The sequence below is a fragment of the Cyrtonyx montezumae genome, unplaced genomic scaffold (genome assembly GCF_038088225.1).
Source record: "Cyrtonyx montezumae isolate F1298 unplaced genomic scaffold, pur_monq_1.0 scaffold_0, whole genome shotgun sequence".
Classification (NCBI taxonomy): domain Eukaryota; kingdom Metazoa; phylum Chordata; class Aves; order Galliformes; family Odontophoridae; genus Cyrtonyx; species Cyrtonyx montezumae.
In genome coordinates this window covers 50,842,195-50,861,637 of record NW_027071824.1, presented here as the reverse complement: position 1 = coordinate 50,861,637, position 19,443 = coordinate 50,842,195, and the positions used below count along the sequence as shown (strand labels likewise).

At 41.9% G+C, this 19,443-nt stretch overlaps 1 protein-coding gene across 4 annotated transcripts in view; it reads right to left on the bottom strand.

Annotated features, from left to right (window-relative positions):
- Positions 1–19,443, bottom strand: part of FYN (FYN proto-oncogene, Src family tyrosine kinase) — a 128,453-nt gene that overhangs the window by 59,309 nt on the left and 49,701 nt on the right. For all 4 annotated transcript variants that reach the window (XM_065734917.1, XM_065734933.1, XM_065734954.1 and 1 more), the window contains exon 2: positions 15,641–15,710. The gene's annotated coding sequence lies outside the window, so the exon portion shown is untranslated. The remainder of the gene's footprint in view (positions 1–15,640; positions 15,711–19,443) is intronic.

Below are 19,443 nucleotides of genomic sequence, written 5' to 3'. Positions count from 1 at the left end.
CTGGAGAAAACAGGGGTCCAGGAGAGTTGGTTGGTTCTCAAGGATCACCTCCTGCAAAGATCGACAATGGTCCATCTCAGTATGTGGAAAACCAAGCAGTGGCAGCAGGACACCCATGTGGATAGAGAAGAAACACATGACTGAAAGCAAACCTAAAATGGGAGCACATAAGAGATGGAAACAGGGTCAGGTGGGGTTAGGAAAGCCAAAGAAGCTGAATTCATAGAAGATGTGAAAAGCAGCAAGATTTTCTACATGTGTATCAGCAGCAAATGGAAGACTAGGACCCACTGAATGGGTCATTAGTAGCGTGCCCCAGAAATCAATATTGGCTACAATAATGTTCAATCTCTCTACTAATGACCTACCTAATGGCAGAGAGTATACCATCATAAAGTTTGAGAGCAGCATTTGATACATGAGATGGCTCTGTTGCCATCTATGGGTGACATGACAGGCTGGAGAAATGGGTCAGGGGAATCCACATGAAGTAAAACAAAGTGATGTGCAAAGTCCTGTCCCCATGCTGAGGGCTGAGCAGGTCAAAAGCAGGAGAGAATCCAGGTGTCCCAGAAGGGACTGTGTTGAACATAAGCTAACAATGATCCTTTATGGCAAAGGTGGCCAACAGCATCCAGCAGGTCAAGGGAGGTGATCCTTCCCTTTTACTCAGCACAGCTGAGACACTCATGAAGTTCTGGATCCAATATGGGGCTTCCCAGTACAGAACTCACACAGACTTATCAGAGTGAGTCCAGCAAAGGGTGACAGAGATAGTTACAAGACTGGAGCATCTGTCATATTAAGAAAGGTTGAGAGCTAGGGTCATGTGAGCCTAGAGAAGAGAAAGCTCAGGGGATCTGATCATACATATAAATGCCCAGCGAGAGGCAGCAGTGAAGACAAGGCAAGACACGGTGCCCAGTGACAGAAGAAGAGGCAAAGGGCACAAAGTAAAATACAGGAAATGTTATTTAAATGTAAGAAAAAACAACCCAAACCCTTGCACAATTACTAACTACTCTTCCTCCTTCTAAAAACTAGAGACAAATGCAGCAATTCAGTAATGTAACAAAATTAATGTACACATTTTGCAGGGAATCTGTACGGTTCAAATTCCTGCTATTCTATGCTCTAATGTAAGTGGTAAAGCTAAGAAGATGCAAAAAAACAAAAAACAAAAACAAAAAACAACAACCAACAACAAAAAAGACACCCAGCTTCGTGGTGAACAGTGGTTTACCACAGGCAGTTAGTACAAGGTGGAAAATTCAGTGCAAACTCTACGCTGCACCAACTTCTTGCACGCTTAATGCATGCTGTGCAGGAAAGGTAATAACGCACCCCATGTGCAGAAAACTGTTACGAAGTGGTCAAGATGTTATAAACATACACTTGGCTTTACTGATGGCAATCTTCCAGTCCAAACAAACCCTTAGTTCTGTTGATGTGCATGTTTGACAGTTTGTAGAGAGAGCCTGAAGGAGTTCTGACACACCTGCTAGTGCTTGGAAGTGCCTTCTCCAGCTCAAGTGCTGTCCTCATCTGTAATCTGGAATGAATCACTCTTGCTGCAACTGATGGGCTGTGCCCTTGGCCTGGGGATGCATGGAATCCACGTCCCAAATCCCTCCTCTGCTCACAAACTACCCCTTGAAATAAGTAGTTACTTGTAGGTTTTTGCTTGGTTTCCCTCGTTCTGTCCCAAATCACCACACAATGACCTCTTTTCTCAGCCTGCGTGCGAACAGCCACGCTATGGCCTCCCACTTGGCACCCTGGAGCCTCACGGCCCTCTCTGGCTGGTACTGGGAAGCCTCTGAGGAGCAGCAAGAGCCTCTTCTCCCTCAGAGCTCACACTGGTTTTCAGACACCTGCCTGTCTGACACACAAACGCCTACTGTTCTCACCCACCTCACTCCGGTCCGAAGCCAAAGGCATTCAAATTGATTAGTCCTGCAGCATACAACAGAACAGCTAACTTATTATGTGCGGCAGCCTGAATTCCCTTCTTCTAGCTCTCTCCTTACAACAACAGTGTAAAGCTCTGGCTCGGAGACCCAGAGCAGACTGAATCCAGTCGGATATAGACTCAGACTCACCCCAAAGCCTGAGCTTCCTCACTAGCAGGCTCTGTCTGTCCTAAAGCTGTAGGAGTAATGAGGCTTCTCAAACTGTCTGACATCTTTTATGCTGATTTACCCAAAGTGGTGTTCCAAAGGGATACATGGAGGGACTCAAACAATTCAGGAATTTCTTGAAAACAATGAGGGTATTTTAGGCATCCTCAGAACAGTTGGTTTCTGCCTACTGAGGCGCCCATGCAACTTTAATCCATAACGTCCATTGTGGCCTGCTAAAATAGTAAGATTTATTATTCCTGTCACATGTCCTTTCTGCAGATGCTGGGAGGGTGTGGGAGAGGGAAGAGAAAATTAGTTATCAATCACCACTTGCCAAGAGTAGATTAAGACGTATACATTCCTGTGTAAGAGACTCAAGGGAGTTTCATTTATTCCTTTTTCTCTCCTTGGTTATATTTTGGTCCTGTTCTACAACCCTCGTTCTCCCGCTGTACTCAGTCACAACTCGCCTGCGATGGACAAGCTGGAGAGTGGTAAGCAATTCTGGACTTCTTCCATTTCATCATGAGATTTCGTTTGGAATCCCTTTCCCAAGTCTCAGAGCACAACTAGTTTCTGACAGCAGAGAGGAGAACAAGAAGAGAGTTCATATTTAGTGATGTGATAAAAATCATTCTCTCACACAGACAACTAGAAAAGGATTTCAAAAGAGCTGTTGTGCCAAGAACCTGATAGCAAAACCTGAAATTAAAGCCAACCCACACCTTCCTGTTCACAGACAAAGCTCTTTCATTTTTATTTTTTTTTTTCCCTGGTGCTCCTTCTTCTTGACTAATTCTACCTGGGACTAAAACCTAAGTCACCATCGAACACACCCTCCCACCAAAACACCCAGCGCTCTGGAAGGGGCCACCAAAGATTTCCATAACAAAAGCACAGCTCTGCTTTACACATGGGGTCGCCTCATCTCTCTCACTTAAAAAAAAAAAAAAATTAGAAAAAATTACAGGTTGTAAAAGTGAAATAAGCAAAGAGGTTGGAGAGAAGGGATAGGAGAACTCAGGGATTTCAAGGATTTGGTGCAGCGGAAGGCCTGAGGAGCATGCAGGTGAGGGAGCAGCTGGGAAGGAGGGAAAGCTGTCAGCTCGAGCCCCAGCTGTGTCAGTGCCAGCTGGCAGCTGCACACGGCTGGCTGCCTGTGGGCTGTGCAGAGAGGAGGGATGAGCCTTTAGGGGAGGAGCCATCCGATAAATCATTAATGAATGAAAGTATGAAGTAATCTGTCTGCCTAGGAGGCAGAATCGTCTAATAATGAGAATGATGGACTGGGAAGCCAGAGATGAGGTGCTGTTCCTTCCCAGTGCTTAAGAAGATTGACCTGCCTCCTTGTATGTTGAAGGGCTACTTTCTCAAAATCAACACAGTAAAAGCATGATGTAAGTTAAAATATGATAATAAAATTTACAGATCCATTTGCAAAAACTGCAGCCCCTGCTCCTCTTCTGTCACAGGCAGTGCACAAAGACAATACCTGCTCCCAGAGACAGCACACACTAAAATAGGGAGATTCTCAAAGCCGTAACAAACCTAGCATGACCTTTTTCCAGTGCTGGCGGCATTTAATTTGAAATCGATTAACTATATACACACTGCTGATTACCCAGAGGTATTTTTTAGCAACTTGACTGCTGGTTGGAAATGTATGTGTATCCCTGTGTGCGGACAGTGACTCTGCTACCCCTGTGCTCTGTGAAATGAAGCTCAAGAAACAATTTTGGAAGGTACATTCGTGTTTGCAGTGATAGCTGCAGGGGGACTGGGCACATTCCGCTGGAAAGTGATGAGGTTGTCAGGGAAGGGTCAGGAGGCTGGCATGGGTTGTTTTGCACAGAGACCTAGCAAGATGTGTCATGCAGCATAAAATCAATATGGGCCCTGCATGAAAAAGCTGTCATCAATTTCGTACAAATCTCAGGCTTATTTGGCAAGATCCTCACAAGGTGATTCTTGACTTGTGTGAAATATTAAACTCTTCTCTCTTTCCTCTATCTTAACAAAAATAAATAAATAAATAAATACAAAACCTACCTTGAACATTCAGGGATTAGAAAAGTTTTAACATAAACACCCAAGGCACAAATCAACACAAATCCATCTAATGCTGGAGCAGTTATGGGGTTAAGTGATACAAGTGCTTTATCATTCAGTGTACTGATAAGCTAAGGTTTTCTAGTCAATGTGAGATTGCAGTGGAAACCATAAATAGAAGACATATGGTCATGAGTGAAGCTACATATATGGAAACCCAACCAAGTTTCTGAGCAGATTTGCAGGGTTTTACTGCATGACTACAGCACCGAAGACCATTTTAATGATCCTGCCAAACCCTATTGAGCCACAACAAAGGTTATAACCGTTTACCAAAGGATCTGCTCAGGCAATTTTACAAGGAAATTGCTTGTGCCTAATCTAATCACTAAGAAGTATTAAAAATTATGTTAGGCCTAAAAAGACCAACAAAGAAGCAGGAAGCTCTGAAAGGTTCAAGAAGCTTCGTAAGGCTGTTACTGTAAATCACGGCAGCAATTTGGAGATGAGCTCTCTGGAGAGACTCCAAGTCATAATCAGATGCTGTATTTTACTGAGAACAAACAGAATGCAGGTGAGATGACTTAAAGAGCACAAAAGTATGATTTCTCACATACATAAGCTTTCTACTGGTAACTGAATACATTTACATAATAAGTAGGGTTTTTAAATTACCCACTGGTGATGTCACACATTTAAATAATCTGCAGCACCAGTCTGCTATTTGCAAGCCATATCTGACACTTTAAAAAGCCTTTGAAAATGATTTAACTACACTCCATTCAAGAATCCTGCTTCTCAATTTTTTTTTTAAGCACAAGATGAGCAACATCTATAAAACGTAACGAGATGATAGTGATGACTTAGATTCTTCCACATCTTTGCAGAGAAAAAGCACACAACATCAGAAGGAATTACTTCCATAGATTTAAGAAAGTTTAATTGGAGATTGCAGGACCTTTTTAAGGTACAGTCAAGCTTATTAGCCAACAAAAAATAACCACTGAAATACACTGATGGGACCTTTGCTATCTTATGTTTTGCCAAACTGACTGATAACAGCTTCCTATCACCACTGTTACCAACAGCTGCTTTGATGTGCTGCGTGGACTGCCATAATTTCAACTTCCGTATCACCTGCTCTTTTGCTTATGTGTTCTGGATGAGAGAAGAAGAAAAAGAAAGAAGGTAAAAGCTCCCTTCACACTTCACCACTCTTCTGACACAGATTAGTCCAGGACAGATGACCTGGATTCAAAGTGGTTAAATACCAGAAAGGGAAAGTCATGAGCAGACAAAGCAAGCTCCAAGGGGATTTATTTCAGAATTTCAGTTTTCTGGTGCTTCACCCAACACCGATTTGCAGAGCATATTAAATGTGCTGCTCTCCCTGTCCAGTGTCATTAGAGAACTGTCCATCAAAGAACACATTTCTACCAGAGTTAGTTATCAACCTGAAGAGATGATACAACTAATCACCAGCTGTGCCTAGGGCACCTTTCTCCTCCCCCACCACTGAACTGAAAAGAGTTTTGTGTTGGTTTTATTTTATTTTATTTATTTTTAAATAAGGAGAGTTTGTGTCTAGGTGACATGTAGAAGCATCTGCAACCCAGAAGAACCTAACGCTACACCATAAAGCCTCTGGAATGTATCCTAGACATAAGAGATACAAAAGAAAGAGAGCAAAACATTGAATATATTCATGGGTATCATCTGAAAGAAGATAAATATTCTGGAAGAAGTAAATACCATGAGAATTGCTGGTTGCAGTGGAAGTGAAGCAACAGTGATAATTTGACACAAATACGCTCTACACAGTGGCACCCTTACAGCTCTTGCTGCAGCAAGTCAGTGGGCTGGCCTGGTTATGGTCTCTCATTGTGTCCATGAGGAGCTTTCCTAGAGAACAAGAGGTGGTTAAAAGTCATGGTTTAGGAATTTATTTCTTTAATCCAAAGTACAGCTAGGGAAATATATAATACAGTGGCAGAAACCACTGTGCTTTTTTTTTTATGTCCCCTGTGGTACACGTAACTGTCAATGATGCCTCTAATATATGCCTTAAAGGGAAAACATGTTTCTTTCGATTTCTGGAATCTTAAAGGTGCTGTAAAAGTGGTCTGGTAACACAAGATTAACAGTCCTCATTTCCCCTAAAATTTAAAACTGAATTCTTACATAAATTCACCCAAATCTCACTTGGATAAAAGCACATCTAAAAGCAGTTGCAAATGTGGAGACCTGAGTCAGATGGGAAAGTCAAAGACCAAGATTTCCCTGGGTGTGAGCTCTTCCCAAGCACACTCACCTGCGCACGGCTGGGGGCTCCGATCTCCCTGCCTGGAAGCAGAGTCCCTGCGACCCAGAGCCCTGTCCAACACTTGCCTGCTGGGATGCTTTCAAGGTGGGATGCTTTACGCACACTGCACAGCACACAGACCTTCTGGACATCACTGTAGGAAAGACTGAAGGCAGGATGTTACATCTTTCACTGGGCATGAGCCACGTGAAGCAGCTCATACCAAGCCACGAGCCACAGCTTTCCTTCTGCTTTGTCAATTTAGAACAGTGCTCTCTCTCTTATGAAGCACTTGCCCTTATAGACAGCCTAATTCAGAAAAGACAAGGAAGATATATCCTATCATTTACAGCTCTGCATGCTGATCCCCTAACAACATCTAATGACATACTGGAAAACTGATGGTTAGACTAAAAGTAAGCCTCCCTTTGTAATTATAGTAATTTAAAAGGCAAAACTCAAGAGCAAAACTTCTTAAAAAGCAAATGCAATAATCTTGGGCTCCTGCAAAGATATGCAGTGCGTACCAAAATGGTTATAGGGGATGTCTTAAAAATAGGGCTGTGGATGTTGCATGGTGTTCCCAGAAAACAAAAAAGAAGCCACATCTGTCATATACAGATTGGTTTCTGTGTTTTGACAGTTTTGGCATGATCACCATGGTAGAAAACAATGAGAAGTTTACAGGATCAGCTGACAGCCTCTCTGTCTTCAGATGTATTTGGAGATATCCTACTGTAGAGATAGACTAGAATTTCATGTACTGGATTTTCTTTCAGCCTCCACCTTAGATGAAAAAAAGACATAACTGTTTGAACTCATCAAGTGATGTAAAAAGGAAGAAAAAGGGAATAAAGGGCTTATGTTCTGACAGCAAATGGCACACAGAGGGAGACTAGTGTCCTAATAATGTGGAATTAGCTGTGGGGCAAAAATGGGCAGTTCCTAAATACCACACACTACCAACAGATACCACAGCTAAATGAGAATTTTCCTAAACTGATGATTTGGTTCAATTACAGCTCACCAAAATGAGCACCCAGCAGCAATGAGTGCAGATGCACTGTGATGCAACCACGGGGCTTAAGCATACTGTACTGTAATCTGGGGTAAGTTCCCACTGAAAAAAAGACAAAACTTTTTAACAAGAGACATAGAGGATGAGAAATGACTTATGTTTACAAAGTGCAGTGGAAGTTTCTTTCTACGCCATCTTCTTTCTAAGTAGCACCTTAACTGCACGAATAAGAGCATTTGTGACCCAAAGACCAAAATAGCGAACTTGAATTTCAGGTCACATTTAAGACATGTACATGTTTTTAAACTAGAAATTTTGTAAAGAACCTAAAAAGTCTTGTGGCACTTATATTTGCTTGTTTTGGTTTGCCGTGATTCTTGCACGAGTTAAATTAAACAAAGAGTACAGTTAGTTTAAATCATGGATCAACCCTACAAACTTTTGTATTGTTCACTACGGCTACTGGATGACATGATCGAGGCTGCATACAGTCTTCAAGGATTTACAAGCTTTTGCTGGAGGGAAAATTTCAAAGCAGACTTCTCCTTGTCTCGTAGTACTCAATGGCTAGGCAGGAATGACATTTACACAGTAGAATCTTCTATTATTTTCTCTTCCCTAAAAACAACAGGAGCAGTATGACTTGCTGTAGTAGACAGAACCCCGTACAAGGGCACAGTATAGGTATAAAGGTCACAGGAACAAAACATCCTTTATTAGAAGGTGGCAGAAACCTCTGCTAGCTGCAAGGTTTGATACAGCATAAGCACAAATTTGTTATGAATTTCAGCTCATGGATACTGTCTAAAAATAGGTATTTTCTAACCAGTGGTTTCCCTGATAACGTTCCTTGGAAAGAACTGGCTTTCCTGGAGTCCCGGAGCTCTCTGTGCTGCTCACTGCTGGCAGCAGGGATGCTGCAGGATGACTCAGAGCTCTCTGACAGAACCTTCTGCGCATCTGCTGGAGCGTGACACATAGAACAGGAGTCTCCCCACCTCGGAGCACCTGGATTGCTTCCCAGGCTTTCTTTTATCTTTGAGCTTAGCAAACTGATTAATATAAATAACTCAAATGTGCAAAAATACTCAGCTTTGGTAATCTACAGTGAGGTCTCGGCTCTTCTTCATGCTCTTTCATGTGCAGCTTCACTGTGTCCATGCCACACGAGCATTTAAACAAGAGGGAGAGGAAGAACTGCAGCAGCATCCTTGTGCTGTGAGGTGGAAACAGACACTCGTGTCTTGGGACCTCTTACTAAAGAGGTATATTGTCTCTATGCTAAGTATTTAGTGCCCAACATGAAGTTTCACAAAACACATGCAGAAACAAACCCCATAGTAATTAAACCTTCTGGATACTTCAGCATCCTACATTACACCCTGATGTTTTCTGTCCTCCATTTAGCTTTAGCAGCCGCTGATACGCTTGGCTGATAAAACAATCTCCCAAGTGATTTTAGCTCTAAAATCTATTAAATCCATGAAGTATTGATGAGGCAGAATTAACGTCGAGACAATCACATTAACTGCCCTCCTCCTCCTAGATTTCAGAAAATAAACCCTAAAAATAAGTCGGCTCATTAGCTGTATTGCAGAACAGCACACTCGTGTCAGAAAGGGGAACTTTAATCCTATCCGCACAACTTAGGCTCTATCTGTAGATATATTTAGTATTGCAACATGCAGTCTCACAGCCACTGCCTTATCTGCTGCCCAGAAATCACACTCTCTGGTCCCTGTAGTCCTGTGCCCAGTCCATGCACAGCAGCACAGCATGCAGGTCCTACTCCCTGCCTCTCCTGCAGATCGCAGCGTGGTGGTGACGTTACCTACTAAGACCCCGTTGCCGCCTGATTAAAAACTTGGCACAAATAGCTTCCAGCTTTGGCAATCCTCTCCACACTGGATGTTTGCTCTGAGATTTTTTTCCTTTCCTTGTTGCCATTTTGGATTTTTGGCATGACTTCAGCCCAGATTTTCGAGCTAGATCTGAAACAAGGCATGGGAAATTGCAGTGATTTGTCCATTCTAAAAGCCTCTGGTCAGCCCTTGAACAGCTTGAGAGGTTTTGTGATTTGGAGCAAAAGGTTGTATGCTGGCAAGGCAAAATCTTTGTATTTTGATCTCTGCATAAACCTCCTAAACATGAGCAAACTACCAACCTCTGAAAAAAACAACCAACTAATGAATTAGCGACCCTTGAAGAAATAAACCTCCATCTGCAAGGGCTCACTGGAGAGGTGACACTTCCTAGCAACTGCATTCCCTGGAGACAAGCTCTACAATCCTGCTACCAGGTCGGTGTGACCAGCCTGCTACAAGCTGCAGCTACACTTCAATAATGAAGCGATCAGAGCTGGATATGAGAACAAGTGCAAGTCTGCCCTGTATCTGAATCTGATAGAATCCAACCAGTGACATGTTGGATGGCAGTGACCCCTACAGTGCATTACACAAACATTTTTTATATGGTTTTCCAGAGGGGAGGAAGGGAAACAGAAGGTATAAGAGCAGGCCAATGTGATGGAACAGGAGTTTTTGTATCAAGTAAACAGTGACAAAAATACCCTGAAGCACGCACAGAAAAGAGCAAAGTTGATGCAACATTCCCTAAAGCAAACATCTGAACTTGTAAATTTAATGCTCTTCTTTCAGCAGAGCGTTTGGAGAGTTTGTTATCTTGAATTCTAAAAAAGCAAACACAACAAACAGTTTATCACATCCAAAATTCCATCGTGCATCTTCAAGATACTGTAACATTATGATTCAAAGATCTCTGTCACTGAGCCAGCTCAGTAAGCCAGGAAGCGCAGCAGCACGTAGCACTCTACTCCAATTGCTGTCCTACCAGTGCTTTCTTATCTCTTCTCCAGTGGATAAGGCAGAATGATCCTCCACACAAGTGGCACACAGATCAATCTTATTTGGACTGTCTCAACTTCAGCCCAAAACAAAACTCAACAGCTAAATTGTCAGGATGCAAGCGAATGGCCTCAAGTTACACCAGGGGTGGTTCACGTTGAGTATTTGGAACAATTTCTTCTCAGAAAGAGTGGTGAGGCAGTGGCACAGGCTGCCCACAGAGGTGGTGGAGTCACTGACCCAGGAGGTGTTCAAGAAGTGTGGAGATGTGGCACTGAGGGATATGGTTAGCGGGCTGGTGGGGTTGACTTGACAGTTGGACTAGATGATCTTAAAGGTCTTTTCCAATCTTAATGACTCTGTGATTGCATGACACTCGACAGTGAGACTTAGGAAAACAGGAGAATACATGAGAGAAGCTGAGACACAAAGTTCTCTGCTGCCAAAGGCTGAGCTGCAGCTTCCCTTATTGAAGTTATCTTGCACGCAAATGTGATAAAACTTCCCATATATTAAGATAGCAGGCTGAATTCAACCCTGTTTGGTCTGGAGAAGTACAGTGCTGGGCAGGGAACAAGCTGCATTCCTTACACAACTTATGGACCAGCTTTAACATTTACCACACACGGCACCAACATGCACATCTTTCAGATGGAGTAGACTGGAAGAGAAGAAACAGGCTAAAATTGAAGGCACTACAAGCACAGCATTGCAAATCCTAGTAAAACCCAAAATAATTTAAATGCTCAAGATTTTCCACACACTTTCCTTCCTAAAGATGCATGATAATCCTCAGCCTACAGGAAGAGACAATGAAGTTCCACAACAGAAGCACATCAAGAGGTGCATCAGTGCCCAAATTAATGACTCTAGAAAACTAAAAGCTACTAGAAAGAGGATCAAAGCATGCCAGGTCATCCATAATTACAAAGAACAACTAATGATTCTGGCAAAGTCTCTTGCGACTGTGGCAGATTATAGGTAATAAAGCACAAGTTATGGCAGGTTGTTTTTGCACTAAGAGTGTATATTCCAACCTCTTTGTAAATAATGCATAAGTCAATCTATAATACTTCAATGTCAGAAACCTGACAAGAAAATCACCATGAGAAATTCTATAGCTCTTTTTGGTAGACGTCACGGATGTCAATAATTGTGCCACGGTGATCAGACGCACAGGAACCTACAGATGATCACAGTATTTCTTCTCTAAAGGTAATCAAACAGTATCACAGAATTGCAGGGGTTGGAAGGGACCTCCAGAGATCATAGAATCCAGCCCCCCGCCACAGCAGCTCCCTAGCCCAGGTTGCACAGGTAGGCGTCCAGGCGGGTCTGGAACGTCTCCAGAGAAGGAGACTCCACCTGTGCACTCTCTGTGCAGCTGTGCCACTGCTCCGTCACTGCACTGGGAAGAACTTCCCATGCATGTTTGTGCAGAACTTCCTACGCATCAGCTTGTGGTGTCAAGTTACTGAGAATTTGAATTCATTTAATTTCTAAAAATCAAAGCAAGCACAATCTGCTCATTAAGAGAGAAGACTAATCTGATTGACCTTAATGGGCAATAAATTAAATAAATAAATAAATAAATACAACCCTAAAACACTGGAGGAGATTTTAGCAACTAAAATCCACATTTTAAAATGATATAACCAAGCACAGAAAGTAGATGACCAGGGACATAACACTATGTGGTACAGAATAAGCCATGCTAAGACATGCAAAAAAAAAATCTTACAAATGAGCAGAGTTTTCAGACTGGCTAAGAAGAGGGGGAAAAAACTAAAACACAGATCACTCCAAAGTTTTCTCAGCTGTGCTTCCTGTCATGGTTTTATGATTTTTGGTACTGGTATTCCACATCATAACATCATGTAGTGCATTTAGAGTTAAAGAGTTAATGCTCCAGCTCCGTGGATCATCGATAGTTCCAGGTATACCTGTCTCAGAAGAGAAGAAGAACTCCATTCCCCAGAGGACTTTGCGATGCTTTGCGTTCTTACGTGTTTACGCTCAGAGGGAAAGATAAAAACTGTCTGCGGTCACGGGACACTCTCTTTCCTTGGGGATCGACTCAGCAGTGGGTGCTCGCTGCCGTCCGCCTTCAGCGTTAGCGTAAGGCCTTCGGTTTATCGGACACTCTCTCTTGCTCATTTTACTTGATTTATTAGCTTTAATTCCAATTATATTGTATTATATTGTGTTATTTTGCTTTCTGATATCTTATTTAGTAAATTAGCTTTCCTCCTCAGATCGTTGCCGCTGTTTTGTTCCTAGGCCCATCTCCCTTTTCCCTTCTCCCTTTCCCCCTTCCCCTTTCCTGGGGCGTGGGTCCGTGGATCCCCCGCACCAATCGTCACGGAACCGGGCCGAACCTGCCCGTAAACCGTTGACACTTCCTGGGACTCCTTGCAGTTGTATCAGAGCTTTATATGACAGGGAGAAGGCCGCTCAGTGAGTTCTTGCCAAATACCATGTTCCGTACCACATGGGTCAAACACCTAAGTGCAAAGCAGCATTTGCTCTGACATCCACAAGGCTGCTTTTCAGAAATCTCATCAAAAGAGGTTTCTGCTCACACTGCTCAGGAAGATATCATCAGTTTAGCTGAGTGAGTTTTAAATTAATCAAGATTTCCCTCAAAGCATTCAAGTGTACTTCTCTAATCAGCTCCTAAATCCATTATGAAGTTTTGATCTGGAGGCTGTATGACCCTTTCTAGGACTTTGATCTAAGATGAGTAAGTGACCTCTATGCCCTGTGCCCAGCTACTATGTCTGGATAAATTCAAGATTTTCTCTTAGTGTGCAGACCTTCCTGGATTCAGTGTTTTAGGGGCACAGACCAGACAAAACTCCTTCCTTGCCATAGCCAGACTTACAGTGGGGAGGGAGATGTTTCAGATTACAGACCAGAAACTGATTCCTGATTATTCTTCCTCAAAATGAGATTTTGCAAACAATTTGAAGTGGGCAGAGGGGAAGGAACAGCTGTGAAAACAAGCAAAAATTTGCAGGGTCTGTTTAGGTATTATAATGGCTCCAGGAAAAAAATATTAAATTCTTGTGCAAAATCCTGGAGCATAGAATGCCACAAAGTGAGCTCCAAAGTGACTCAAAGAAATTGCAGAATGCAGACAAAACAGCAGTGAGAAGTGTGCCTTTTTATTGGGTTCTATCTCTAAACAAGAAGGTTTCAGGAACATCACTTTCTCCTTAGTTCTGAGATTCAGACAAGTCAGCAGCCATGCTCCTAAGTCTAAACAAGAACTAAAGGTTGAACAACTTTGTGCAAGTAGATTCTCAATGAACCAGACTGCAAACCTGCACTAACAAGTCTGCTGCATCTACGTGACACCATATTTCTTTGGAGTCACAGGATGCAGCTTCCCTGATCTGGGGCTGGAAGGTTCTTCAGCAAAACTCCTCTCTCACAGAGAGAAAATGCAAGCTGCACACTGATCAGCAGTGAGTGATAACAATGAGAAGCAGCAAGGGAGCACATTTTCACTCTGAGGATTGTCAAACATTGGAACAGGTGCCCAGAAAGTCCTCCAACCTTGGAGTTCACTTGAATTTTGAAAATCAAGGCCTTGACCAATCTGATCTAGTAGCATCTGTTTCAAGGGGGTGAGATGGCACACAGCAGTTTCTTCCAACCAAAATTATCCTCATTCTGATAAACATTTCTTTCATCTCTTTCCTCTTGCAGCTCTTGAACTACCTTCTTTCATTAAGAATAGCCACTGGGCCTAGATCACTGATGCAACTTTGAAGGGAAATTTAAACACCAATAACCTTGTTATTGGTTATTGTTACTGCCCAATAACCTTGTTTTCCTTTGAGTTACACAGCAACACTATTTTTGCATTATGACGCTGCTCCATGACCTGAGAGCACTACAGCTTTGTCACAAGTCACACAAACCATGGTTTTACCCAGATTTAGCTGTACAGGACTGTTCAAGTATTTGTCAGACTTTTTTAAAGACCTTTTAAGTCTACACATTCTGCAGTAAGCTAAATGATCTGCATTTAAACATCTGCTAGCTAATCCATATTCTTCTGTATGATGGAACAACATCTGGTTTTTTTGTTGGTTTTTTTTTTTTTTAATGGCAGAAAGTAACAAGTGTTCTCACAGAGCCAGTCTTTGATTTTAGGTTTTCTACCCCTGCAGGCTATCTTACTGTGAAGTCCTCCGCCAATGGAGAATAAGCTGGTTTTCATCTGCAATCTGCACACATGGGCTGAAGAAAAAATTCTAGCTCAACACTCTTCTTATCCAAGGGAAAAAAGGAGCACAACTTCCTGCTGGCAATTTTTTTCCAAGTGCCAGTGATCAACAGGTACAAGCCGTAGCCGCATACAATGAGTCTGAGAGGGAAAGGCAAGGTAAGTCTACAAATCACTGGGGATCTGCTGGGTTTTTTGTTTCTTTTTGTTTTGTTTTTTGCTTGTTGCTGGGATTATATATATATATATATATATATATATTTTAGGTTTTATTAGAGAGAAAAATAGAAAACTATGAAGAATTTTCTCAGGATTACTTCCCTCCAGTTGGGGCATGTCACTAATTATCTTCTATTCTTTGATGCCTCCTTCCTCTCACAGTGGCACAGCTCAGGATCACAGTTACATTGCACACAACATGCCATACTCCCACTGCGACCTACATCAGCCCATATAAAGCTATTGTCTCTGGAAGTGTGCACAGAACAATCTGAGAAGCAGCAAAGCTTGTCACTAGGCATGGAAAGCAGGAATGGGAAATGTGGTGCATTACACAGGAGCATTGACTACCTCCTTGTGTCACAGTAATGAGAAATCCTCCTAGCTCCATATGGAGGCTATGGGAATAGATGGAAAGATTTCACAGTGACTAGACATCCCCACTGCTCCCTCTGCATTATTTTTGCTCCTCATGTTTCTTACCTCTAGCATGCTTTTTGTTTCCCTTGTTTTTCAATTAGGCTTTGGGTTTCCTCTACTAGTTTTCAGCCACTCCTGAGCTGAATGTAACGGCTACAAACACAATAAGCAGATGCCACAGGAGCAAATGAAACTGCATTCCTTGCCTTGAGGCCCAGCACACTGTTTTCTGTCAGTATTTCTCATACTGTGCGTCTCCACACCAGAGGAAGAACAATACATATAACCAATGCGAGCTGCATTGCCCATCAAGCAAAAAAAATAAAAAATTAAACTGAAATAAAAGCTAACACAATCTTCCTGAAATTATCATTGGAAGTCAAAACTGATCAAGACTGCACCACTTACCAGATTTTCCCCCCCAAGAGTGCAAGTTTACATTCACCGCATCTCCTCAAAAATGGCTCAAAAACATGCCCTGTAAAAAATGAGAAAGGGAAAATTAGTGTCTAGAATGTCAAAAGTTGTTACACTTCTTTCTCACACTACTAGCCTTTATCATCAAACTTTCACTATTTTTCCAGGTTTAGGGAATGAGGTAATTGGATTTGATCCCTCACAACTAATTATTACATTCCAGCAGTATTATGCAAAATATTAAAATAATTGCAGGATTCCTTCAGACTGTTCAGACACGTGTCACTGCCATGACAGCTCTTCAGACAACAAGGATACAAGGTCGACAACATGAAACGAGCTGCAGTGTAAAGCAAACGTGCCAGTTATTTTAGATCAAGTCCCAAAGAATTGGTCAACCTGGGGTCTCCTAGTGAGTTAGCCTTACCAACAAGTTCTCAAAATGTGATGCACGTAATGCTCTCGACAGCCTTTGTGTTGGAATACTACACAAAGGAAAAAAAAAAGGGGGGGGGGGGGGAGGGTTGTGCCACATTACATTTTTAGACTATATTAATTGCCTCCCATTCTCCAGGAGAACAAAGAGGGAGAAGAACTAACAAAATGTAGTATCCAGTTTGACACACGCGAGGGCCAGTCTGAATAACAAGGAGAGCAGAAGTGACAAATGCCATCATTTAGCCAATGCTGAGAAAATTTCAAATGACAGCTACTCCTTATTTTTCCTTGAGGCAAAATCTTTGAAAGAACAGCTCACGGAGCACAGCCTGACAATGATGTTAAAACATTTATTTTGCAAGTCCCTAGAAGATGGAGGAGCTATGATTTTGCTGGTATTCGGCTCTAAGAATGATAGCTGCGCAGCAAATGGAGAAGGACGCACATTTCAATGTGTCCAAACTGGTGAGGTCAGACTGAACTTGAACTGCTTTCAGATACACTCCCATTCCCTCCCAAGTACAGAGCTGAATTTTCCACGAGAGAGGCATCTGTGAAATTAATGCTGAATGAGTAACTTTACAACTATACACAGATGACTTAGGGGCCTGCATTATTGATGGAGAAAACCTGCCTCAGCTGCAGCAGCAGCAGCAGATCTTTGGCACTGCCTTTCCTGAAGGATGCTGTAAGCATTTTGCAGGAAACGAAGGGGCTTGGCTTCTCAGCTCATGTTACTTTTACTGGTCCTTTTTGCATGAAAAGCAGCTAGGAAAATAAAGTCACTCTCCAGGAACAACCAAAAAAATCTTCTTTAAATCATGGCAACTGGGCTACGCTGTTCCTAATCTTGGTTAGAGAGCAGACCTCCAATTTCATAAGGCTGAAACATCATTTTGGATGGAGAGTTAGGGTGGGGAAAGAAAGGAATAAAAGAATGTAAAAACTTCAGAAGAGGTTTTTGTGCAAGACTGTAGGAAAAGACATTTTTAATCACACAACTGCATAACAAAACATCTTCTTGCTTACTTGCTTTCTTAGTTTAGTGATTGAAAAAAAGAAATGAAAACCAAATAGCCTGGATGTACCAACGTATAAAGGAAAAAACACAACTCCTCCACCTCTCCCAACATCTATTGCACAGTTTGGCAGAATTCATGAAAACACTGAAAAAAAGACGGGTCTTAACTGCTTTGCTCAGTCTTGGGGAAGGTGGTTATTATTCCAGTGCCATCCATTTCCCTCCCTAGCTTCCAGGCATTTGGCCTGGAAAGCAAAATCAAGTCAAGAGACTACTTCTGCCTTCCAACTAATTGGACAGCATCTGCATGCAGAAAAGTTGGAAACTTAGGAGACGAGCCGTGTTCAAAACAGACCAATAGCACCTCAGCTTCAGATTAGCTCATTATTTCCTTCTGTACCAAGAGACTGGTTTAATAATTCCCATCGGAGAAATGATTTGCCTTCTACCTACACAGAAGGAATAGTTCTCTTTCTTGAGGATTTTGGATAACATTATTTATCTCCCAAATTTGACAATTGCTTCTCGGAAAAGTGAGACTGACTTTACTGGCTTTGAAGAATACAGCATAGAAGGTGCAAATAAATGAATAGAAGCTTTGAGATGCACTAATTTCACTGTTCTGTTTTTGTTTTTTGGAACTGGTGTAATAAATAGAAGAAGCAACAAAAGCTTTGCCTGATCAGAATTACTAATGGCAGATACCTTTTCTCCCCTCTGCTTGGGAAAAATGAAAACCTGGCAGTAACCGTGTGACTATTCAGTGAAAGGTACATATCTTCTGGAAAAGGACACTTTTGCAAGTAGTTCCTTTAACAGAAAATATTTACAATATTTACCATAAAATGCAACAATTTGTTTTACTATGAAGGGTTGGCTAGAGGGTACAGAGTAATAACCTAATATTCAAAAGGCTGCCAGCATTAACTGAATGGAATATGGTAAAAGTTTAAGTTTATTTGTTACCACAGCCAGTGGAAGAGTAGGGAAGGGAGAAAAAGTGATGCAGGAGAAGGAAAAGTGTGGAGGATGAAAACCTTTTCTGATAAAACTCACACCGAACTCCCCTTCTACTTGTCATCTAAAAGCAAAATTGAAATGAGGCTGATTTAAAGCACAATCAATGGAATAGTATTAGATTTAAGCAAGCTCAGCTTCCTTCAGGTTGCTGCAGCTTGCTCCAAAATGCTTACAACACGATCATCCCAAGCTATGATACCCGTGTCACTGCCAAGGCAGGAGTGGTGTCCAAACGAAAGCTGCCCAAGTATTTCCTATTAAATGTCAAGGCATAAAATACTTAGAAACCAATCAGTATGAGAAACTTCTCTGAATCTCAAAGAAGAGACTTTATTTGAAGCATCTAAAAACAACACCAACAACAATAACAACCAACCAACACAAAAACAGTGTTGGGAGATAATCAAGCTTACTGCCTGCCAAGAACAGCCATTTCCTGTAAGCAGCACCAGCTTCGACAAACTGGAATCTTTTACTGAAAAAAACAACAACCCATACCCCCCCCTCCCTCAGTGCTGCACACATGCTAGTGGTGCATTTATGCAGTTTTCTATTAAAGATCTTTTTTTGGTTTTTGTTTTTTTTTTTTTTCTACAGAGAAAAGCCTTTTGTGAAATACATTGTGGTAAGGAGAATCACATCACCAGCATGCTTGGTTTCCTCACCTTGCCTACTTCAGAGCCAGTCCCTGCTTATCCTCATCTGTTTCCAGATATGTTTTTGTCAGTTCAGACTGAGATCAAAGTTAAGTCTTACTGGCAAATGAGAAATCATTGTCAGTAGACACAGTAACCTTTTTTTTTTTTTTTTAATCTACGGTTACATGCCAAACTCTATTAACAACCACCAACTTCCAGGATCTTTGGATCAAGTCTGTGGTAAACAATTCTAGACAAGAGCCCACAGAAAACCTGACTTCCATTAAAGCAAAAATAATTCACTGTCAAATAAAACAGATAAGGCCACAATTTAGTGCACAGTCACATGGAGGACTCTGGTCTGGTACATACTGGAGGTGTTACAGCTTGCATGCAAGCTTGGCCCAGCTGGAGGAAGCAACTGGCTGCAATCATGAATTGTCTTCAGTATTTTTCAAATGGATTCTAGAGAATGCAGTTCAGTTTGTAATACTCAGAGACAAAATGGAACCTATATAATAATAAGCATCTGGCTGGTTTTTTTTTTACTAGTAACATGCCTTGATTTCTGCCTTGTCAAAACCTCAGATAGAACCACACATCTCTGATTCCTGGGCTATTTTACTTGGTAACAACTGGTAAGAAGATGACTTTCAGGTTGGATCCACTTTGTAAAG